Genomic DNA, 24921 nt, shown 5'->3' on the forward strand with positions numbered 1-24921 from the left:
TTAAAACGCATTGGTACCCTGCTAATAGTTAGTGAAGAATTGCACTCCAATAAAAATACAGTGTTGAAACAATAGAACAATAGTTTATCCAGTGTAGTGTCTCACAGGGATTATAGTTGAATATGTTTGTTTCTCATTTTGAGCACATTCACTGAAATTTGCAAATGCAGATTAGCAAATGGTTACAACAAACTAAGAACATCTATGTCATATGTACTTAATCATGGATTGCTATGTGAGCAGAGCTTGTGCATGGGCATACATCAAAGCTGATATCTGTCTATATTGTAATGTATTCCTCCACATGACCATATCCAATACATGGTACTTATTATTCCATTAGTACCCAAACCACAAACCCTTTCCAATATCCATCTGTGAAGATGCAAATAGCTGCATACTTTGTTTTATTAAGGATCAACCATTAGGGGGTCACTGGTTAAAAGCCTGAAGATCATTAGAGGGATTTTAAAAAAATAAACAAACAGCTGTTGTCGTATATCTTGAAGAGTTTCTGTTGTACCGATGCAATTTTTATCTGTGGTGATGATGTTGTCATGGGAACATATGCACAAGGGAATTAAGTGATGTCAGGAAAAGTGTAAATGATGCAAACACACCTCATTTGAAATGTTAATTACCACCCTTCCCACCACTCCAAAGAACAGTTCAATTTGATTTTATTTCAGATGTAGGGAAAAATATGACACTTTTGTCTAACAGTAAGTAGCTTACATTGTTGTACCAAAGTGAGTATGAGTCAGTGAGTTAATCTGCATTGGCAGCATTTGCACTGGGGACCATCTGCAGCCCTGCTTGTCTGAGCATCAGTAATATTCCTCTGTGAATATCTCATCTTGATGGTCAGGGGAGGCAGGCAGCCTCTTTAAAGAGTTCCATAAATGCTTATAATTGCTGCATTAAACTTCAGTTTATTATTTTCTCCAGGTGCAGGTATGCGGATGATATGAAACCCCACTGCATTTACATACAAATTGAAGATTTTTATTAATCAGCCCGGTAACAGGAATCAAACAGCAACACTCCATCAGGTCCTTAAATACATTTGGTGACATTTTTACCATGCATTAGCATGATAGGGCAAGCAGAATATAATGTACCAATGATTGCTTTTCCATTGAAAGCACAAACGGTTTCATTTTTCCTGTCATCTCAAATAAGTGTTAAAGAGGGTTTGGAGGCTATTGTGTACGTTCCGTATGCTAGGGACTTACAAACACTGATGGCCACATTAAATAACCATTAGTGGCTCGGCTTAGATCATTGCAACATCCCTCCTCTTCAGAATTTATTCTTTGATTTAAAGTGAAAGCAATCTGTGACTGCTTTCATAAAGTCCTTCGGCTCCCTCCATTTTTTTTTTTCCTCAAACAAAATGCATTACAACAGTAATTTTATGACTGTTAAGATAACTGCCGTTAACAAGCACTTAATTAAAATGTACAATAAATAGCAGGCTGCAGTCTTATCTCCTCTCATGAGCTCCCAGCAGCCTGAGACTCCAATGCACAGCCCTGCTGTTCCTCGGCTTGTTTGCAGATTAATTGCTTTTCTGTCTGGCAAAAGCTGCTTCTCCTTCAGCCAGATCGTAAATGACCAGATAGGGACTTTATCAATCAAGCTACTACTTTCTGTGATCACTTCCATTCAACACCTTCTGAATTTCGCATTGAGAGGAACAGAAGTTATAGAGATAGGATTTAACATCTTAGTTTTTGTGTGCTTGGAATTTACGATAGTGCTGTCACCATTTGACACTGTTAATCTTTACATACAATACCCTTGGAGCAAGGCTGGTTTTGTTCCTGAGCTGGAGCTATGCCTTGTAAGAATTGTGAAGAATACGTATGAAACACAACTGAGATGCTCTCCATAGCGCAAGGTTACATCTCTTCCATAATCTGTATGCGCTTGCTGATGTGGCTCAGCATTGCTCTGTAACCTTGGATTCTGACCAAGTTAGCAGTTTACAGTTATTGAGAACTTGTTTTATTGTGATTACTTATCATTTATATGGGGGCAGTTGTCTAGAGGCCTCAGCCATGGATAAGGGCCCCGGTTTGGTAGGTGCTTAGTGTGCCTTCAACGAAAACCTAATTATGCTCAAAGCAGGTTTATGCTCAAATCAAGTTAGTTTCCCTGTTTAGACTTTGCCTATCAACAAAACCCTTGTGCATATAGATTTTTGGGAAACGCAGCTGTTTGCAGATGAATTGTGATTTCTGAATTTAATAAGACGATCTAAACAAGTCTAATCACTGTAGAAATGCTATTCTTTTTACCAAAAGGCTTTAGAGAGCAACTACTCCTGCTACTTGCAGAATACACAAGTTACAAATGTAAATATGATACCAGAGTGCAAATGTACTGTAGTCTCCTTTTGAAATGCAGTCCTTGAACTGCAGTAGGTACGTTGTTTTCTTCTTGTATTCTTGCTCAGAATATAAACAAATCTGTAATTTACTAGGTTTATCTCACATGCTGAGCAAAGGGAATGGATTCTATTTGGCGTTATAAACATACACTGTATAGTACCTTTGAAAATACGCTATATTAACTTCAGGCTGGCTTCTGAATACACATGAAGCTGCAGCGTTAAACATAATCTCTGTAGCTGTTTCAGTGTCATCACTAAGGCCAGTCTTAAACTAAACCAAAATGCTTGCCCCCACTCCTTGCGCACTATTCTGAATGCAGCAGCCCTGTGAACATGTTTTGTTGTTGTTGTTTGGGTTTTTTTTCCTCCTCCTGCCAGTCAGAGAGGCAAGGGACTTTCCTCGTGGAAAAACTTATGCCTAGGAGAGCCAAAACACGAGAGTTCCCTGACAGCAGTGTGTAGATTTATGTTAGAAGCCTCTAAGGACATTTGGAGCATCTTTGCAAAGGGTCTTTTCCCGTCTCATCTCCTCTAAGTGGTCTGCTCAGAGTTTCATTCTTAAAACGCATCACCAAGAGCTAATTGTAAATGAATGAAAAGGAGAGTAGTCCTTAACAGGCCACTGCAGCCAGTCCTGTTGGCAGATGTGCTCTCAGACAGTCCCTGAGCAGATCCATCAAGGGACTGGAGGAGTAAGTGTTGGGCTGAGTGATGCACATGTATCAGTGGAAGAAAAAAACTCAAAGCAATGGGAGTGTTCTCAAGGTACAGGAAAGAAGAAGCTGCTGATAAAGAGTTGCTATAAAGCTGCTAAAGGAGAAAATACACAACTGTTTTGAATCCTCCAAGCTATTTGTCATGGTCACTACACTGCTACCACTTAAATAAGCAAACAAACAAGCACAAAAGATAAAGACAAGAAATAATCACTGAGCATATCAGCAAGAAGAGAATGCAGCCCTGTGAAGATAGTAAAATTACATACATAGGTCAACCAATTTGCACTGTAATCCTGCTGCAGCTGAATAGCCCCAGTGTAACGTGTATGCATGGACATTTGCAGCTCTAATGCGGTTATGACAGAGAAATGTTATTATCAAGGTGCTTATGTGCACTAGGGTCAGAACAGCATTTACATCTCATACCTGTAACCATTAGGTGAACAGACAGATTCACAGAAGACTCCTTTGAAGGAGGGAGATAGATACACAATAAACTACAGTGTTCCTGTATTTTTATATTTTTCTTATTTGAGGTGGGTTTATTCTTAAACTAGGCCTTGCAGTTACACAGCACTCATGTTTTCCCATGGCACCTATACATTTGAAATTCTGAGTTCTTACCAGTTTTCCCCCTGCTTTTACACATCAGTAAAGATGGGATGTTTTGCTTTTGGACACCTGATGTCTTGAAAGAAAATTTCTGCTTAAAGTTCAGCTGGTGCTTAATTTTGTTGAGTTGGCATTTATGTCCTATGCTAGTAATGGGCTGAGCTTTCTTGATGAGATCTTTTTCATTTCAGACTCTTTTCAGAAAAGTTGTTCAAATGTTTGGCTCTCTCCCCCCACCCCCAATGATGTGTCATTTGTGAAAGCTTTGTCCTGAAAAATGAAATGACTCAATATAGACTGAACTTTTTCAGATCACTTCAAACACACTTGACTACTGGCTCAAAAAACTGTTTGTTGCATAAGCCAGATTTCTATGCGACTTGTTATAGATTTCTTTGCAGGTGGGAAAGAAGAATGTTAGGGACTAATGGGGCAGGCCCGCTAACGGAGTACAGCCATGGTTGATTAATCCAGATCATCTCATTCCACTCGCTATAGCATATGTGTTTTAATTTTTTTATTCCTTAAGAATTTATTTTGAAATTATGCTGATTAAAAAAGGTCATATTTCCATCAGTACCTACATTAATTCAACCTTGTAAAATTTACTTCACCCACTCAGCTGGGTGGATGGATAAGCAGATGTTATAGCTGAGCTGTCAATTTTTATATTACTTCATTAATGTATTCACGAGAAATGTTTTAATCCCAAACACTCCACTGTGAACAAGTGGCAAGATTCCTGGGTTCTGTGACACCCTGGCAATTCGGTGATATCTTCTTCACGTTCTGGAGTGGAGACATTCTCAAATCTGACGTAAGCAAATGTAGTATGTACTGAATATTGTATTTTGACGTTGCATTCGGCGTGATGATCTTTGCTAGTTCAGCTGAGTGAAGCAGTGTTTACCTGTGCAAATCAGTGTAACTCCATATAAGTCAATTGAACAATTCAGCAGATGAGGTTTTCTTGTTCTTTTGCAATATTATCGGTTTAGCTCTTGTAACGATCCTTGTTCTTTCTGTCTCCATCATCACATAGCAAGGGTACAATCCTAAGGTACAGAGATTTCTAGTTACCCTAATTTGTTTGATACAATCCCATGGATTTTTTTTTAATTATTATTATTTATTTGCTTAATATATTCATTCTCAGTTTGTGGAAATACCTCATAGCAGTTATGGTAGGGAATGCTGGAGGATTGGGCACTGAAGAGAAGAACTAACGAGAATTTTGAAACTTGAGGGAGGTGAAACAATTTCAGACTGTGGCATTAGCACATTGACTAAATACTTCTGCTACATGGAGAAGTAGGTATTGGGAAATACTGGGTGTTCTTTAGGTTTTGTGGTTATCAGTGAATACATCTTCATGTAATAAATGTGCATTATGAAGATTATTTTCACAGTCAAAATAGCTGAAATAGCTATCAAAACCAGCTGTATTTTCTTTTTAAAAAAAAATTTTTTTTTGAAAGCTCACATCCTGGATTAGAGCTATGCTGTAAGTGGCCAGCTCTGTGATGGGTTTTGTTGTAGAGCAATGCACAAACATGTGATGTAGCACAGTGGTTGGGAAACCTGGATGCGTAGCGTACTTGGTATGGTGCTGACAGCTTTTTTAGCTCTACAAGGGCAGAGCTACATACTGCACAACCTCCAAGTATGTATTCACAGCCCTACTCAGCACTGCTGATGGCATTGGGGAAAACCAAAAATACCCTTCTTAATGCAGCCAGTGTTGAGAACTTCATTTCCTTAAAAAGAAATCTGGAAGACTTCCCAGATTATATATGTGTGCCTCTAACTTCAGAGGATATGACTGTACTAAGAGACTATGAGTAAAATTAATAGTAGAGTGCTTTCTTGTTCTCTTGGAATATTCTCATTTTAGCCCTCCTAATGATCTTGGTTCGTTCTCTCTCTACCATTGCATAACAGGGGTACAAATCCTAAGGGAAAATAAACATGTACATTGATTCCTAGTTGGCTCAAGATCATGTAATTTGGGATTGATGAACAACAAATGGTGAACTTGGGTAGACTAATTCTAACTGAATTCTCATTGAGAACAGAAACTAATAAGAATATCTTAATTCACGTAACTATATACTTATCTCACATTTTAACTAATTTTTATCTTAATAGATTTTGTGGGGATCAGACAGACAACTGTGAAAGGGCTATTTTAGTGACATTTATAACGCAGTTGTATGCAGGAAACATTTTAAAGCTCTGCTAGGGAGTCTGTTCTACAAAGGCTGGACCAGAAGAGATGTCTAATTCAGAAAATGTTGTTTGTGTTGCTTCTGAAGTGAATTTAAGATGTTTGATCAATCCCTTATCACTGGTGGTTTATCAGACATAAATCAATTACACTGTACTTTTCAGAGGTTGTTTTTCAGTAAAGCATTTAAACGTATTACTTCGCTGAATTAAGGTAAAAGTTGAATTTGGGCTAGAAACCGGGTTTCCAGACATTTTCAAATTTTGGTGATAATTAGTCTTTATAATGAACCAACACCATTCCCCTCGAAATGAGCAGTGCTGAACTTTGGGGTGATCAAAATGTGCATCCTTTTCTGATTTGATGGGTTGAAGAGTACTTGCAGAGTGCTAATTTATTAAAGATTTTTGTATTTCATCAGTTCTTTGGGTGCTTTTTCCCCTACTGGAAATCTTCATTACAGTTTACATTTAGGCTGAATTCAAATTAATTATTGCAAGAGGTTTTGCTCTTCTCTGTGACTTATTTCTGCCCTCTGGCTGATCAGTGGTCCATGGTCAGCACTCAGATCTCCAAGAGGCCTAAAACATGTAGAACACTTTGACATTTAGGGAGGTCAAATTGAAGAGGTTGGAAGGAGTGTTTTAACTTGCAGAAGAGCATTTCATTCCCATTTACATTCAGGTTGTTTAAACAATTGTTATCCACTTTAAAAAAAGACATGTTTCAAGCCTGTTTTGTACGACTGGTGTCTACTGTGTAGCAACCAAATGGGAATCACCTTTTAAACCTTCTCCCCTGAATATTAGCTTAACTTCCAGTTCTTCTCTCTGTCCTGTGTCCATGTATTTCAGAAGTCTGAGATGCTACACCAAAGGCTGATGAGCAGTAATAGAAATCTTGTGGCAAGCAGAAAGTCCTGCTAAGGTGACACTTGTAACAAATTCCACTGATAGAGATTGTCCCAAAGAGGCACAATTTCCAGGTGACAGATACTTAATCTCCTATGGTAAAGAGGGGGAAGCACTAACTTTCATCTCACTCTGATCTTTTTGGAGTAGACATGCATCCAACCCAGAAGCTCAGACCTAGAATGCAGGATTTGAGGGAAAGATTTGAATTGATATCTGAATTTTGCTAAGCCTTCTTGCTTTGAGATTTGATTGCAATAGTGTTTGCAATTGCCACTGGTGTTTCCAATCTGGCAGACTTTCAGGCACCTGTGTTAGGTGCAGGCACTGACTTAATGACAAAGGTGAATTTTGGTCTGAGTAATCAAAGTGATTCGCTCTCTTCCATTCCTACAGGTGTTGTGGAGATGAGTGGGCACCTTCTACTCACAAGAGAGCAAGGTCAGGAGGGTTTTCTTCCATGTCTTTTTGCCATAACAGATACTATCTGATCTGGTGCACTTTGATCCGGAAAGTGTTAAGCCAAAATTCATGTGTTCGCTGTGGACATGTATAGGTGGGATGTAGTTGTGAATTGGTATTAGATGATGATATCTTTGCTGTGCATTTGTTTTGGCAGAGGAACAGTAGTTGCAGTAGTTTGAAGCTGTGTGATGTGATATTCTGGGAAATTTAAGTTCAGTTAAGGCAGCCTGAGGATTACAGTGGGTATTAGTATTAACCGATTAAAGAAAAAATCTTGACAAATTAAATGTCAACCCCTACCCAGCTGTGGCTGTTGAAATTCAGATCCAGATGCAAGATTGGTATCTTGTGTGTATCTTTGCTATGCTGAAACACAGTGGCAAAAAGCAGTGATATTCTCCTCTGTCTCTTAGCTAGCAGTTAATTGAGCTCTGTGTCTCAAATATCTCCTCAATGATCAGGAGTTCTTAACTGCTCACATTTTTCATTCCTCCCATCACCTGAGAAGGCTTGTCTATTGTTAAACCAAGCAGCAGTGACTTCCCAGTAAAATAAGATGAAACAAAGCAAAACCTTTTTGTTGTTCTGTGAGGTCTATTTAATTTTAATTCTGTTGCAAAATAGTTTTTCTAGCTCAGTTATGAGTGGAAAAACTGGTGTCACTTTGTACAGCATTTCAGTGCCAAGCTCTTAAAAGCAGTGCAGTTGGAAATGGTAAAGACCTGGGAGGTCACCTAATAACAGCTATTCCCAAACAAGATTTTTCCCTATAGTGTGTGTCTGTATATATATATTCCCTAGAGCTTTACCAAGTCTTGTTTTTTAAAACTCTCTATTAATAGGGCTCTACTTATTTCTCTTGGGAAATTATTGCCCATGGAAAAGGTTTCACAAGAAATTTTTCCTATTACATGATAAATCAAAATTCAAATTACTAGATTCAGTTACTAATGCAGAGATCCTTGGTGAAAAGTTTTGCTCCCTTACACACACTCTTGTCTACTGCTGATCATATTTCATCTTTCTGAGCACTGTCGCTGCTGTTGGTATGTCTGATGCACTACTTCTTCTCTCAGTCGACCTGATTAGAAGTCACTTGATTTTAGCATCCCTTTTCCTGGATCACCATGCTGCTTGGAGTAGAGTAGAACAAACCACTGTTTTTTAGATTTGCTGTGACAAGTGACCTCTGTCTGCTTCCAGCCACAAATCGAGGGCTCAGGCTGCCTGCGGACATGGGTGCAGGAGGGACAGGCATACGCTTGGCTTCAGGGGAGCAGTGTCAGGCCCTGAGCAATCATGGCAAGAGAGTGGTGCCTCCCCCTTTCACTTGCATTAATCTTTTCTGCTGGTTGTTTATTTTTGTTCTAACATCAGTTGTCCTGATGAGGAGGACAGGTTCTGTAGATGATGCAGGTTCTGTAATTCGTTGGGAGTCAGTGTTCAGAAATATCTCCCATATGAAAGGAAAAGCTCAGTAAGAATATAATGAAGAGAGGCAAGAGGCTGGAGAAATTTAGAAACAGACCTGCAGACTAAGCATTTGGCAGTTGGTTCATATTGGCATTTCTTTGAAATGAATTTGAACTACTAAACTCCTGGGTTCAGTTCTGTTTGTAGCTGGTATGAATACAGAGGAGCGTAAATGAACCCAGTGGAGTTATGCTGAGTTTAGATTAATGTTAAACATCTCGGGTAGTGCATCTACTTAATGAACTTATTATATGATTCCTTTGTGAGAAGAAATCCAGTGATTTCTCCTAAAAAAAAAAAAAAAAGTTATTCCATTATGCTCTTGTTCTGATACTTTTATCCCTCTCTCTTTTCTCTCTCTCATGTTTTTAAAACTCCTTTAACCCCTATTGTGTGCTTCAGAGGTGTAGCCAGAGTTCCAAATTTGTACAGATTATTCCACTTTATTATGTACCTGCCATCAAAGGGCAGCCCCTCTGGCCTGGGCTATGGCACACTGGATCGGAGACACTGGCTCCGTGCAATGTTCTGGGTACGGAAAGTGAGAAAGTATCTTATGCTGAAGGAGAGCAATAGGGGAGTTCAGTAGAGAGAATGGAGTTCCCGTTGTGGAAATTACTACATGCTCTAGCGCTGGTCGAAAGTGCCATTAAATCTTCAGTGCTCAAGAGAATCTTCAATGACGTGTTAAATTAAAAAGTTTCTAAATTTAGAAGTTTTGCTTTTGGTATAAAACTTGTTAGAACTGAGTTTTTTTCCTCTACATTGTAAAAAAACCTGCAAGCTGCAGATCCCTCAATTTGTTGGTTAAACACCAACATTTTTACAACCTTGTTTAGCAGGCTTTCTTTGGTACATCTACCCAGAAAGTCTTCCCTAGAGAGGGCTTCTCCCACTATCTGAGACGGTTTTGTCAAATGCTGCCCAGGGGCTCGTTCTTCTTGTCTCATATTTGTATGGCCTATACAAATATAGCGGATTCATATTCTGCAAAATCAAAGAATAATAATTACAGGCAAAGGCCCTGAATCTGTAAAGCTGTATATTTCATGTTTCAAAAGTGGATTTTGGAGGAATTGGTGTCTAGTGGCTCCTGTTGATGTTGCCTAGCTCGTGAGTGCTCAGGGTCATGATTAGAGACGAGCTGTACTTCTGTCCCTACCCTCGTCTCAGTATCTCCTTTCAGGTATCAGATGTACAGTCACCCCTGGAAATGGGTTTCCATTCATGTCAGATCAGGTCCCGGCCTGTCTGCTTGAGTTCATTCTGCCAGAAGTTTTCCTCAAGAGTCCGTCGCCAGCAGTACATGGTGACCAGGCATCCATCCATCCTAAAATCCATTTTGCCTTGGATTTAACAGAAGCTAAAGAAAATGTTAAAACGTCAAACACTTCATGCATGTCTTTTTTTTGATGACTGGCTACTTCTCCCTCTGTGGTGATCCAGGCAGGCCTTTGCTGAACTCTTAGGGTCTCAGACCACCACTCTTCAAAGAAGTGTTACTCTCGCTGAAGGGAAGCTTTCTTATTAAGCTGTTTGGGTTCCTTTCTCACTCTGCAGAGAAGTGAGTTATCTTGCCTCATTTATTACTGTTCTGTTTGTTTTTACAGATAGCCTTCATTTAAGGTTAAACTGAAACAGTAAATATCCCAATACCCATGTCAATATTCAATATTCTTTAATAGTTAAGGGACAAAGCCAAGGCATTATACTGAGCACTTCTGAAAAAACAGACCCAGGGCATCTTGAGCTCCCGAATCAGTAGCTGTTTCTGAAAAATCAGCTGTGTATTTCCAGCTTCTTTTTAACCTTGCTGAGTGTTAAATATTAGTCTCTCTCCAAGACAGGCTGTCAGAGTTAGACAAGTATCTTTGTATAGTCATCTCCTCAGGAAGCAATCACCATACCTTGGAAAAACTCCTTGGCAAAGTGTGTGTTAGCATTAAGTGCTGGGCATTTTAGAAGGTGTTGTCAAGAAGACCATAGGACTGAATTCCACACCTGGGATTTAGAAGATTCTGCAGGAGGCCAAAGGGAGGAAAGACAGCAAAGCAATAGAGGAATTAAAATCAATTAGGTGCAGAAGGAAGAGCAATGGTGATGCCTGAAAATAGCACAGGCCCCAGTCATGAAGGTAACTGTGACAAGATATAGCTTACTTTGTATTCCAGGATGATCTGTCAAAGGCAGCTATGCATGAGCATCCCTAAAAGACCCACTCTAAGTCTTAATCTGATCCCTTGGTCCATGTGCCTATAATTAAAAACAGAAGTGAGGCCTGTGATGCTGTGTGGAGAAGAGTAAGCCTGGTGTGCTGAGTCTGTATCCTGTATCTTCTAAGGCGAATAGGGTGATATTGTTCCTGTAATTTGTCATCTATAGTTTGCATTAAGAATAATTCACTTTCTAAGGGTTTGCTGGTTTAAAAACAACAATCACAAAACATTGAAGAGCTTCAGATTACAAGATTCTGTGGAAGAGCTTTGGCTGACTGGTGTTTTACACGGACTAATATAGCTTTCCTTGTGGATTTAAAAAAATCACCTCCAAGGCAAAGGACATGAAATGACCAAGATTTTCCATGTAGTTCCTCTTCCCTTGTGCTAGATCTCATACGTAAAGATCATCAGACCTAAGGTTATTAATTGCTTCTCAATTAGTTTGAAATCCTCTGGATCCAAAGCTCATCTCTCTTTAATGCTTAGCCTTTTTTTTTTTTTTAATCTCCTGGCACTATAAGAAGTGTGGGCTTGGGGGCTTTATTCAAAGTTAAATTAAAATCCCATCTTTTAGTTGGGGGCTACATTCTGTGTACGAGCTGTCTCGTTGCATGTATGCCTGTGAAGCATACTGTGAGTGGGTGCCTGGCACCCGCTGCATATCCGTAACTGTATACAGTGATGCGGGCTGTATCGTGTATCCAAGCTGGTATTTCAGCCTCCTATTAATGTCTGAAGAGTTTTAATTGGACAAAAGGCCAATTTCAAGTTTGACAATTTCAGTTTACTGGAATCGATGCTGAACGCAGAGCAAAGAGCGCAGTGGGATTTGTGTCTGTGTGTATTCAACAAGGGGGCAACATATTTTCATAGGTTAAAAATGGACATTTTCCACATCCTCATATATAGAATAGATAAAATGTGAGCTAACCTTGAACCTCTTCAGCTTGTCTCCTATTTCTGTGTAGAGGCTCTGCTCCACTAAAGTGTAGAGGAAGAGCTGTCCATGTTAATGAAGCCTTCCAGGACATTGGCATGGTGTGGACTGATGTAGGTACATTTTCATTTAAAGCAGGAGTCTGTCTCTCAATGTGTTAAAACTGCACCTTATCCTGTGTTCTCACTCAGATGAAGGAACTGGAGTTCAGCTGGCACCGGACTCTACTATTTTGGCTGATAAGGTTTAGTGTAAACAAATGCAGGTCTGTGAATTATCTGGCATGAGGATCAGTTAGGGGTGCTGGCTTCCTATATCCTTAATCTAGTTGGCCTAAATGATTTATAAACTGGCAACATGATAAATGTTGTTTTAAGTGGACAAATCACATTGAAGAGGTGTAACTTTCTGTCAGTATGTAACATGACCGCTTCTCTTAGGGGAAGAATAACAATCACAAAGAGCAGTAAGGGTAACAGGATCACAAGTAGGCATATTCCTTCTCTACAGCATAAATCATTAGAAGGGCACTTCTTTCTTTCCTCTTTGCTTGTCCTTCTTTGTCCTTTCTTCTTTTTTTTTTTTTTTTGGTGTTATTTTCTAGCACTTCCATATCATTTTGGAAAGCTAAACCCTCCACTTGAATTGTGCTGCAGTTTCTTCATAAATCTGTGAAGCTTGTCTCCATCAAGCTGTATTTTCCATTAAAATATGGTTCCCAGGTGATTTCCAATACTATGAAAAACATGTAGCCATAAGTCTTTCACTGATTGTTTATTATCTGTTTAGGTGCTCCTGAGGATTTTGACAGCTAGGACTTGTATCATATGTAATGTAATAAAAGTGGATGTCTTCAGCGTAACAGGGATAGTTGGCCTTTCATTTCTGTTTGCCAGGGCTGTATTTGTTTTCTATGTGTTGGGTTCTGTTTTTAACATGAAACTTCAAGTCTACTCCAAATCAGGTCAGTTTAAACTTTGTGTTTTCTTTGCTATATAGATGAACAAAAAACTCAAAAGAAAATCTAAACAAAACACAACAAAAGCTTTGCTGTTATAAACAGCACAGGAAGCAGTAACAACAAAGCTAGTATTTACTCTGGTGGTGGAGTAGATTTACTTCAGCTGGATTCCAGCATGGACACACTGTTCCACCTCTGCAGGAAATGCAGCAGGACATTCTGTATGTCTGCCTTGGATATGTGTTACAAGCATGTTGTGGGATGCAATGTATAAAGCTCCTCACAGTAGCTGCAAGAGGTTAATGCTTTAAGCTGCTGGTTTGTGGTGAAGTTTGTGAAAACTGATAGGAATTGGTTAATAATGTCTATCTGTAGGCAAAAGTGCAGCTCTTTTGCAGGCAGAGTTCCCTCTGGCGTTAAAGTGAACTTTGCATTAGGATTACAGGATCAGCCCATATGTAAGCACTGATTGTCTGGTAGTACACAGTAAGGCTGGGCAAGGAATAAAACCTTACCTAAACTCAAACAGCATACTGTGAGTTCAGTTCTTCAAGTCTATGTATACCACCTCTATTACCAAAGAGATGTTGCATTTTCGTGGCCTCTGTGCTGGCATGTGTGATGCATTGCAAGAAAAACCACAGCCAGCCTGGCAGGGGGCTCTGGAAGACTTTTGCTTGGGAAAGTTTGACAGGGATGGCCCCATCACAGAGGGAAGGGAAAGAAGAGACTGTCTTGGAGGTGGGCTAGGAGATGAGAAGCAGGCTAGCATGTATTTGCTGACCCTGTCATTATTATCAAGGCCAGTCTTGTGTGTTGCCTCATCATTTCCCCATCAGTGGAACAGGGAAGTATTGATTATTATTATAAGCCAGTGCAAGACTCAGAAGGAAAGTAACTAACAATTATTAGCAAGATTTGTAATTTAAAGGTTGGCTTTATAACAAGCAAGCAAAATGATTTACTATGGCCAGGAAAACTACCCAGCTTGGACTCCAGTGCCTTTATAATATGGAATGTCCTCTCCCTGCCCTGCAAAGAGATGTCCTTCCCAACAGTATTCATGCAGTGGTTAAGTAGATTTGATATAACCTTGGGTTTGCATTGTATCTTCTCCAGTTGGACCTCAGAACTGGTTGTCCAATGAGAAACTACCATTTCCTAAATGCTTGGTAAAGCACTTAATTGTGAAAATAACTAGTTTACCTCACAACATCAATTTGAAAAATTACTCATTAATTTTTGAGGTGCAGCCGCCTTCCCTGGAGGACAGAACTACTGATCTCATCTGTACCTAAAACCTTGGCTTTGTTTGCTAGCAGGCGTGTCTGATCTGCAAATGAAATTTGGCTTACCGTCTCCGTTTATAAACACCCTTGACTGCACCTTTGGCAGAACACATGATAATTAAACAGTTGTGGCTTATACTATGCAGGCTGAACAGAGCTGGCAGGGAAGAGTTTAGATGACTAGCGTGTCACACAGAAATATTATGTTTCCCTCTACTTTCCAGTGGCATTTACTAGCAAAGTAGGGTTGAAACTCTCAAAGAGCTATGTGAGCTTAAAAATGTTTGGGGTTTGGGTTTCTTTCTTGTTATTTGCTTAATATATCATTATTTAAGCCTAAATTATCTGTGCAGCTGGTAGACAAATAAGTCAACATAAACGCAGCACAGGGATTTGAATCAGAACCACTACCTGAGAAATGCTTTCTTCACCTATGAGAGTTTTAAAGCATCCAGATCTTGTTTAAATACACTAAATATACTGGATGGTTCAAATCCTCCAGAGGCAGTTAACAGCAGAGTTCCACCAATGCAAACCCAATCGATAGATGTGCTAGACACATTTTTCACTGTTTGATATTATACTTGCTCAAAACTGAAATAACTTTTACTGCTGCAAACTGATTTTGTAGTACGTTTTTAATATATTTTGTTTTCAAAACAAAATTTTGTTGGATCTTTGTTTCCACTGGATGCTGGCCATCACTAGCTAAGTAATTCCACATGGAGACCTCTCGTTTCCTCAATTCTTATCTTCTATATTGCTTTTAGTCTACAGAATTGCCATTCTCTACCCTCAGTCTTGACTGTAGGGATTTAATCTTCTGAGACTCAGCCCTCCTTTTGTCCACAACATCCAAGGAATGTTCCAAGGCATACCAGGGAAATTGAACCGGGATGTCCTGAGACTTCCCAAAGCTGTGCATAAAGTGTACAAAGGTTCTTCATTCCCGTAGTTGACTGGCTTCCAAATTTACTCCCAATGTGTTCTTTCATCCTTAGTTTATAATTTTAGCACTGATTCACTCCTGAAATGAAAACCTCTTAAAGAGCAAAGGCTGATGCAGATAAAACCCTCTGGGTTATGATCCATTCATTTAGAGCCAAATGGCCCGCTCGTTAATGTCATTTGCCTTATGACCAATTACTAGATATTTCCTTATTAAGCAGAAAATCACTTTTGCCTGGTGTTGTAAACTAGCTTAATAGCACTTCACCTTCTTATGCATCATAGCAGTTGGAAAAAGAAAATTGGGAACGTAGGGTTCATTTACTGGCCATTTCAGCATTTGAGAGGGTCCTTTTATTTTATTTTATTTTTAAATGACAGTGGATAGTCAGAATATTTGTCTTACCTCAGTAGGAACATTAAAACTGGAAGATGTCAGAGCTTTAGCTCTGGCACTCTAAAAGGATGTTATGCCTGAATGTCTCGGTACTGTTGTTTTGGGGGTTACAAGACTGAACCCACCAGCTTGGGAGAAAGAAAAAGCTTTAATTCACTGGTTGTCTGTCTTGCCCTGACCCCTCTTTCCAAGCCAGGCCTACAAACTCTGTTCCTATCTGTCTTAGTGCACCAGTCTTTCTTGGCTGGCTATGGGGTTCTTGTAGTCCCTGAAGCACTACACAAGTTTGGAAGCAACCTGCTTCATCCAACTCTGAACACTTACATTACACCATTCTTTTTTGAAATAAAGTCCTGTGATTATATGGCCTGTGCTGTTCCGGGAAATTGTCATTCTCAGCTTTCCCAACCCCAGATGATTTATTCCCCTTTTTCCATTGACAGAGAAGGATAATTGCTCTATACTTTGGGTGTTTGCATACAGCATTCAGTCCATATTTACTAAATATCCATATTCACAAATTTAGACAACAGCCTTCTTTTCCTAGTTGAGCAAACTGTGTGCTTTTAGCCTTCTGTCCTAGAATATGTTCTTCATGCCCCTGAACTTCCTACTCTCCTTTTTCTGTGCCTGTTTCAGTTTGAATTTGTCTTAATTCTGATACCTTAAGTGAGGGGATCCATACCCAATACTCCAGGCCCACGTGGTACAGAAAATTGCCCCATATTCCTGGGGCTGATATGCCTTGACTCATGTTCTAGGATTGTGTCTCACTTCTTTACGGCCACATCACCAAGCTTGCTTGCCATCTTGTGAATGACAAATATGCCCAGGTCGTCCACTGTCACTGCCAGCTGAGATGTTCACACTTCACTGCAAAGTTTTTATTGTTATTAGTCCCTAAAAGCATTCACTTTTTACGCTGTTATTTTTTTACCAGTATTTCCAAATCTCTAGTTCATCCCTTTGTTCTTGTGGAAGATGCCCAGCCTTCCCTGTATACTGATAAAGCCTCCCTTGGGCTGAAGCACTGTTACGCTCTCACCTTTGTAGTTTGCATTTAGAAGAATCGATCCATTACCTCCAGTGAGATTGTGGTCTGCAGTAAGATAGCAAATGTGTGGTCAGAGGATGTACCAAGAACATCACTATAGCTGGTTACGAGCATGAACACAGTTACTTCCAGATACATGTGGACATTTCCCAATAGCAGGTTATAGCTAGTATACTCTCACAGTAGCTTTAAAATAATCCTATGGTCTGGACTAATCTACCTGATGGAATGGGATGAGTTTCAACTACTAAACCCTCCCTCCTGAGGCCAAACGCTTTAAAGAAAGATCTGATGCAGATCCTTATCCTGGGACTGTCAATAATGTCTTCAGAGCAAGTCACTTCTTTTTCCTTTCAAATGTAGTTTATTCATTTACTGATGTTTCCAAGTCAGCCAGCGGTTAATATACAATATTGGGTAAATTGGGTGGAGCTGATTTAATTAATAAATAGCACAGAGTTTAGTTAAAAATTTACATTAGTATTGCCAGTGACAGCATGCGAAAGTCATAACTAGGACCCTTCCCCCCATGCACACACACAAAATTGAAGGATTTGGTTATAAATTTCCCAAAGATTAAAGCTGAGATTCTTTTTTGTGTGTCTTCTGACTATGGAGCTTTCATGTTTCAGGCTTTTCTCCACTACTGTGAGCCTAACAGAAACCTCCTTTGTTTAAATGTTAATTGAGATTCTCACGTAAGCTCACTTGGCTACAGGGCTTGCAACTTTTTAACAAAGTTAAACCAACAAAATCCAAGAAGATGCGGTGAAAATCATGAAATATTACTACTTTTTTTCCCGTAAAAATTTGATCTTTGCATAGGTAGACCTGGAAATATTTCTTTCTTTATTTCTTGCCATGACCAGTTATTTCCCCAGCTGGTGATGCTTCTGAGAAATGTGTGGAGTGCTGCACAGTAAGAAGTTGGCCTACTTGGCACCAAACATTTGAAATGTGGGTTTGATGCTGCAAAGGGGTTCATGCACATGAGCACTACCACCAACGTGCAGTTGGGGCTCCAGGGATGGGTTTAATAAAGGAGATGTGGCCTGAATTGTGGTAGGACTGTGGTTTCCATTGTCCAGAATCACAGGCTTTTGCATTCCTTATTGTACTTACGAAAATTATTTGATGCTGTGAATAATTCAGGGAAATTCAAGATTATTGAGCTGGCTTTTTAATCTTGTGTTTTGTTTTGCTTTTGAACACATTCATTTTCAAACTCGTGGTTTCCAAATGGCAACAACTGTCATTTCTCTCAGGCATAACTCAATTAAGGAAAGTCTCACGACACTTCATATTTTTTGGTTTATAGGTAGAAATTCCCTGTCAAGAATAATAACATTTTCTGGTGTGAGTTCTTGGGTTTGCAAACTTGGAATGTGTTTTCTATGGGTCCTCATCATTTTTCATGCTAGGGTGAACATTCCTGGTTTGCTCTTTGAATATTTGGTAAAGCAAACACAAAAAAGAGGTGAAAAGTTAATAAGTATAAAAATGGGAATGAATGTTACAAGGAATTTCCAAGTATTTGCCTGGCACTGGCTCTTGCACATCCTCTGCTTTTGCCTGAACAATTGGTCTTACTTTAAACATTCATGTTTGAGCAGCTGGATTCATTATTGAACCAACTATCAAGAACCAAGGGATACGGCCTTTATCAAATTTAATAAACCTTTGAGGACTGCAGAAAGAATACACTTGTCTTTAAAGATCAGCCTGTTCAAATGAAAACTAAACAGAAACTCGGATCAAATTCTTGCTTGTAGATGCATTGTGAAAGCCAGCTGTTTGGTGTTTTGCAATAGAAATTAGTAATTTTAACAAAGCATTCTATTTCTTTTGACGGCCTACAATGTTAATTCTCTCCCTTTTTTTTTCTTTTTTTTTCTTCTCCTTTGACATGGAGATCAGAATCTGGCCCGTATGTTGTAATATGGTAAGAGAAGTATACAAATACAAGCATGTCTAAATATGTGAATACAAGTCAGGCTATTAATTCAGAGAGCCTTGCCACATTTATTAATGTTCTATGTTATGAGATTAAAGCTATAACATAGAGTTATGTGAATTATAAACATCTCTTTAGCAAGTCATATATTAACCATAATAATTTTTAAAGGGTGGAGTGTAATTTATTCAACATTGTAAGAAAAAATAAGGTAAATGAGTTCGTTCAGGGGTGGGGCGGCAGCAAACTGCTTGTGGAGACTCTTACTCCCTGAGGTGATAGAGGTTAAATGCATTACAGAGCTTATAGGTTTGCTCCCTAGAGAGAAAGGGGGCCAGACGTTTCTAGCTGACATCTCAAGGACACCACACATTTGCCCTCCTGACTAATGGTAAGATACTGACCTGATAGCAAGGTTGCAGTGGCAATTTTCAGAGAGAAAAATAGAACACAATAGGTGGCTCCTAATTAGAGAGGAGGGCAATATGCTGGGACAATCTTAGTGTTTCAGAGGTCCACTAACTGAAGGCATAGTGAGCCTGAGACCACTAATGCAAACTTGGAATATTATTAAAGTATTAATGGCCAAGAAGGCATTTTAGGTGGAGTTTCCACAAACAAGCATTCTCCAGTTCATAAGGAAAGCTTGCACATCAAACTCAGGCCTGGTCCTGCACCATTGAAACCAGTGTGCTTCTGGCAACTGGTTATATAGATGGGTTTTCTCTCGTGAGTTTCCACTCTAAATCACTAACTTTACTTAAGAGCAGTGGGACAGATGTGTAGAAACAGGAGGAAGGGATGCACTACAGTCATGGAGGGGCGATGTGTCAATGGATATGCACGTGAAAGAAGATGCCTGGGGAATGGTGGGATTACTGTGTGAAGGAGAGAAAGTTATAAGGAGATCAGAGTATAACAGTGAGTAAAGGGGGGACTTGGAATAGGCAGGTGGAAGTGCAAGGACGAAAGGGAAATGGGAAGGAGCAGCACTAGTCGATCCCAGTGTCGTGACTCATAACAAAAGTTATTTCACATTAAATTTGGGAACTCCAGACTCTTTAAAAAAACCCCACCACCTGTGTGGTGAAAATGGAGATCTTCTAGCTGGCGGATGCTGTACGGTAACATATTAACGAGGCTTGGACTTGGAGAAACACAGCAAGCCAAAGCTGTGATTCCTACTTGCAAAGCTATTTTACTGCAGCTATTTTAAGTCTCATCAGAAAGTGGTTTGTTTCTTTTAATATCCTTCTAACATCACTCTTCATGGAAGTCCCAGATACAGAGGGGATTACATAGGTAAGCAGATATTCTGAGACTATGGAGCATGCTTGAGGAGAGTGATGTTGCTGCTTCATGAAAAATCTCTTGACAAGTCTTAGACATTGTCCTGAAGAGCTTGATGAGAAAATGAGGACATAATAGATAACAAGAGAAAAAGAAGGACTTAAAGACGACCAGCACTGTTCCAGTATTTTCTGCTGCACTGAGACAGACCTTCTAACAGAGGAAGTGAGAAAGCGAAGGTGTGGGGTTTACATGTTGGCTAGAACTGTTTTTGAGCTTAGCTGCTTGGTAGCAGAGATGTGCAAAATGTTGCAACAGATCACACTGAAAGTTAGGTGGAAGGAAATGTTCCATTGATTTAGGTACACGACACTCACATAGCAACAAAAAGCATATACCTGCTGTTCCTCTGCCAGGCTCCTGCCTTTCCAGCTACCTCTCTTGCCCAACAAGCCTCAAGAATGCACACTCCCTTAATCCTCTGCTGGGAGGTTTGGGGCTTGGTGGAAGAAAGGACCTTTAGCCGAAGGAGGGAGGGTTGTTTGGAGAATGAAATTCAGTAAACTCCAACCTCCAAGTGAACCTGCCGGGGCTGATTTGCTGCCAGCCCTTGGGAACAAAACTGCAGCACTCAGTTCCTGAATCCCATCAGCTCCCACAGCCTGGAGGGTTCGCACTGCTCTATCTGGCACCTCTTCCCATGTCAGAACAAGGTATTGTGTGTGTGATTTCAACATGCTTCTGGTTTTGTTCTGACTGCCAAGAAACACTAGTTGTGTTATTATGAAATGATTGAGGAGTATTTGCTCATACAAATTATTTGTTTTAAGAGTTTAGTAATTAAATGTCAATACACAGTGATGGTGTCTGAAAAGCTCTCGGGTGAAAGCCCTGCTCTAACTTGAAACTATAATACACTGCTTCTCTTCTCTCAAAACAGATTTGTTTGAAACACCCTATTCAGTAGAATGCATCTCGCTGTAACACGCACGGTCTTTGGCCTTCAAAGGCACCCTTGTGCAAAGGGCGTGTTGCATTAATTTGTTCAGCCAATTTAGGGTGTGTGGCATTAATTTGTTTGGCCAATTTGTTTAGAATCTGGCAGAGCATAGGCACCCAGTGCAATGTCTGTGCATAATACCTGTGTCATCTCTACACCAGATCTCAAGAGCAAGAGATTTACTGTGTGATGCCTGGCCACACCTTGAGTCCGTGCTCAGGAGAAACAAAGGTAGGAACCGAAGTAACAAGGTGCTTGTTGAGGGTGAGTACGAAAATGCTTTTTATACTTTGAACGACTAATTTCCACACACACTGCCTGAGCTGCAGGAGTAAGTTATGGTATGAGTGCCATTCACTGCCATCACTGACTCTGGTCACCTGGGACACAGTGGGTAATAATCATACCCACAGGAAGCCCTGCCTTACCTCAATGGAAAGCCACACACAATTCAATATGAAATGACAACCTTTTGGTGCAATAGCGTGTAGCTCACTGCAGATTGTTAATGCTGTGCCCACTGAGCTTTTGATTTGCATAGAAATAACTTATTTTAATCCTATATAATTTTGTATGATGCTTCTCTCTTGTTTCCTGTAATGCTCAAGATGGATGGTAACGTACTTTCCAAAATATATATAATATTATATAAGATAAAATATAATTTCTCTTTGTAATTAAAAATTACAAAAGTGACCAAGGTCTTATTTAAAAGTAAGCAACCATTGTTCAAAATGTGAGCACCCTTGGACTTCAACAGGAGCTTCCAGATGTCCAGCACTAGGCTTTACATTAAATTGTTGATGAAAATACTTGTTTTAATTTTTTTTTTTTCCTAAACAGGCAACAAGGCGTGGGATTAGAGCTGATAGGAAAGACTGTAACACTTTCTATTTTCCATTAAAATTTATTTTTCACAAAAGACTACAATACCAGCTAGCTTTCTTCAGAATTTAGGCTAAATGTCCTGAGATTTGTGCTGTCATTCTGGGAACACATCTGTATTCTGAGAAAGATGGACAGTGAGGGCAGTGACATCATGGCAGAGCTTTTGCTTGGCTTAAGTCAGATTTTTCACCCTGGGTGTCTACACTGCTGAATTTAACAGAGTAGGTAAGTGCAAGAAAGGGTACCGGGCCTAGATGTGTGTCCATCTAGACCTTCATATACACATATATATTGTGAGCTGCTGTCAAATAATGGAGTAGGGTGAGAATTTTGTGAAGTTTGTAAAGAAGTCCTTACACAGTGGTTTAGGAAAACATGTACAAAGTCACCAGGCTTATTCACTGGGCACCTGGGAGTGAGGTCTCACTGAGATGCTGGAGACTGGAACATGTGCTTTCCAGAGCATGTGTGAAATACCAAAAAAAGCAGGTGCGCTGAAATGCTCCTGTTTCCCAGAATAAGACTGCACATTTCAGAGTGTATTAAGGATACTAACGAATGACCTACAGTGAGCTATACACTGTGCAATCTAAAACCAAGGGCTTTATGTCAGGCTTAGAGATTTTGAACGGTAACACACTTTTCAAAGAGCCTCAAAGTAATTAGCCTTTTGCTCCAAGTTGACACACTTACACTTTTAATATCAGGAATAAGGAAAAAGACTAAGGCTTCTAACCTCAAATCCATAGCAGCTTAGGCACTTTCACCTCGCTGGTTTTGTTATGACAGCTCTTTGTTTGGCTGATAGTGAGTGGTGTTTTGAATAGAAGTGCTTTTGCTGTGTGCTTTGCTACTTTCCCGTAATAAGGGAGGACTTGGAGGTTATGCAGCAAGGTGCTAATTGACATTAACGCTCAAGACAGGAAATGCTGACACAATTTAAAATTAACATCCTGTCAATATACTGCTGACCTGTGTTAAACGTGTGCTTTGTCAAACTTTCAGAATTAGATTTTAATACAGAAACTGTGTAATGCTAAGAGTATTGCTGGTCTCGAGAAAACTAAATTTAATACAGTGAGAAGTCAGCCAACTGTTTTCCATTTTAGCTTACCTTTTTTCGAAGAGGGAAAGTTAAATTTTGCCCCAAAAGGTCAAATATATATAAAGCAGTCTGAGAGCTAAAAATGATACCGTATTTGTTCATGATCAATTCCTAAAAGAAGCTGTCCTTCAGTTCTCAGGTTCTTTTAGATGTTGCCTTGCCAATGACAATGATTCCTGGAAATGGATTTTACAAAAGACTGTAGCAGATATATGGCATTTTGCACCAAACCAGGCTATCCTGGTAACCTACCTATAAATTAAAATGAAAAAAGGGCTGACAGAAAAAAACCATACAGCAACGGACCATAAAAGTGGCTCCTTTGCAAGTGCATTATTCATTCCTTAGCAAAACAGATATGAGGATATTTCCACTTCCTAGTGGCTCCTAGGAGAATTGGAGAAGGGAAAATGGTGTCATGCCACTAGTTCTCCAAAAAAAATAGTTACCGGGTGATGTGGTGGTATTTATCAATAGTCATTAAAAGGTACACAAGTAATCTTAAAGCACAGTGCAGCTCTGGGATGATGCTGTACTTTTCCTTTTGTTTATGGATGGTAGTAGCTAATTTCATACATAAACCATCCCATTGACTGCTCATGTGAGAAGCTCTGGTGGTACTTGACAGTGAGCGGCCCACTCACTAACTGTTACGTAGCTTTGAAGAAACAAATGGTGCTGTTTGCTGTCAAGCAAGTCAGAGCCTTCTCTTTGGAAGGGTGGAAGGCACGAGTCAGAATAATGCCAAATAAGAGAAACAGAGCACGCTTGGGTGTGGTCTGATCTGTGGAGGAGGCTGTTTGCTGAACAGTAATCAGAGGTTGTCTCAGGCATTAGGAACAGCATGAAAAAAGGCACGAAGCCAGGAAAAGGTGATGAAGAAAAAGGAAGCAATCAGAGGAGAAGACTGGGCTGCGTGGAAGGAGCAGGAGGTGGAGCAAGGCAGTTTGAAATGAGAGATGTTGGTAGGGGCAGACCTGCGCAGGCTCAGGGAGTGTGGAAATGTTTCACAAAGGTGGTGCAAGCTACGTATCACTCCTGGCAAACTTTCTCTAAGAAAACAGTAAGTGGGTGGCCCGTTGCTATATGCGCTTCCCACTGACGGTTCCTGGGAGCAGGCCAATATTGTGTGTTGCAGTTAAGGTTAGAGCAAGACTGAAAAAATAGTGGCTGTAGTCCTGGTTCTGCAAATTGTTTGCACAGGGCACCTATTGCTGTTAATAACTGAGTGCTCTGAAAGGCGGCCATTTCAGATGGTGTGTGTGAAATGGGGGAAGGTGCTCCCACAGGGAGACACTGCTCTACTGGAAAGTGATTCTTTAGAGCAGCTGCCACATTAGGTGGAAAATCTCTAAAGCAACAGCCACTGGGTGATCTTATCCCGTGTTACAAGGTACTAGCTGGGCTTGTAGAACGGCTGCTCTGAGCTGGGGCAGAAGAAAATGAAAATTGTAAATGGAACGTACATAAGAGACTTGGACCTTTTCTCTGAAATCGTTTGGCAAAGGACTCTGAGCAAAATAGTCACCGTCAAATGGGCTGTGTTTTGCTCTGTTTCAGTCCTTTCCCACAAAAAATAAAGGATTCTTATTTCCCATTTTTCTTGTACAAAAACCAGAGCAATTTCTTAGTAAGGAACTCAACTATCATGGTCACACTGTGCTCTTGGGGATAAAAAAATTGCCTTCCACTACAAAATGTTTACATTGGCTGCCGAGGTTTCTCCTGATTTCCTCTGTTGGGAATGAATAATTAAGAAGTGAACTGAGAGGTGAAAAAGGCCTCTATGTGTTTAAGTCTAATGTCACAGCTTTCCAAGGACAAAGCTTTTAGTACATAGAAAGGTTTCTCTGTCAAGCAGATGAATTCAATAGCTAAGCAAGACGCCAAGAAGAGGAGTCAAACAAAGCAGAGAATTCCCAGTAGGAAGCTTTTAGTATGCACTCACGACAGGTATTGCATGAAATGGATGCAGAGCACACATATGTGGGACACACAGGCAACACACATAAGGTGTTAATAGTCTAAGCTGATGCCAAGGAAGAAAAAGAGCAGACAGGGTCAGCTACTGTTT

General features: G+C 39.9%; 1 long non-coding RNA gene across 1 annotated transcript in view; it reads left to right on the forward strand.

Moving 5' to 3' along the window:
- Positions 1-24921, forward strand: part of LOC127021124 (uncharacterized) — a 48672-nt gene that overhangs the window by 14013 nt on the left and 9738 nt on the right. The window contains exon 2 of the long non-coding RNA XR_007767164.1: positions 21016-21085. This is a non-coding gene — a long non-coding RNA (uncharacterized LOC127021124). The remainder of the gene's footprint in view (positions 1-21015; positions 21086-24921) is intronic.

Source organism: Gymnogyps californianus, chromosome 12 (genome assembly GCF_018139145.2).
Source record: "Gymnogyps californianus isolate 813 chromosome 12, ASM1813914v2, whole genome shotgun sequence".
Classification (NCBI taxonomy): domain Eukaryota; kingdom Metazoa; phylum Chordata; class Aves; order Accipitriformes; family Cathartidae; genus Gymnogyps; species Gymnogyps californianus.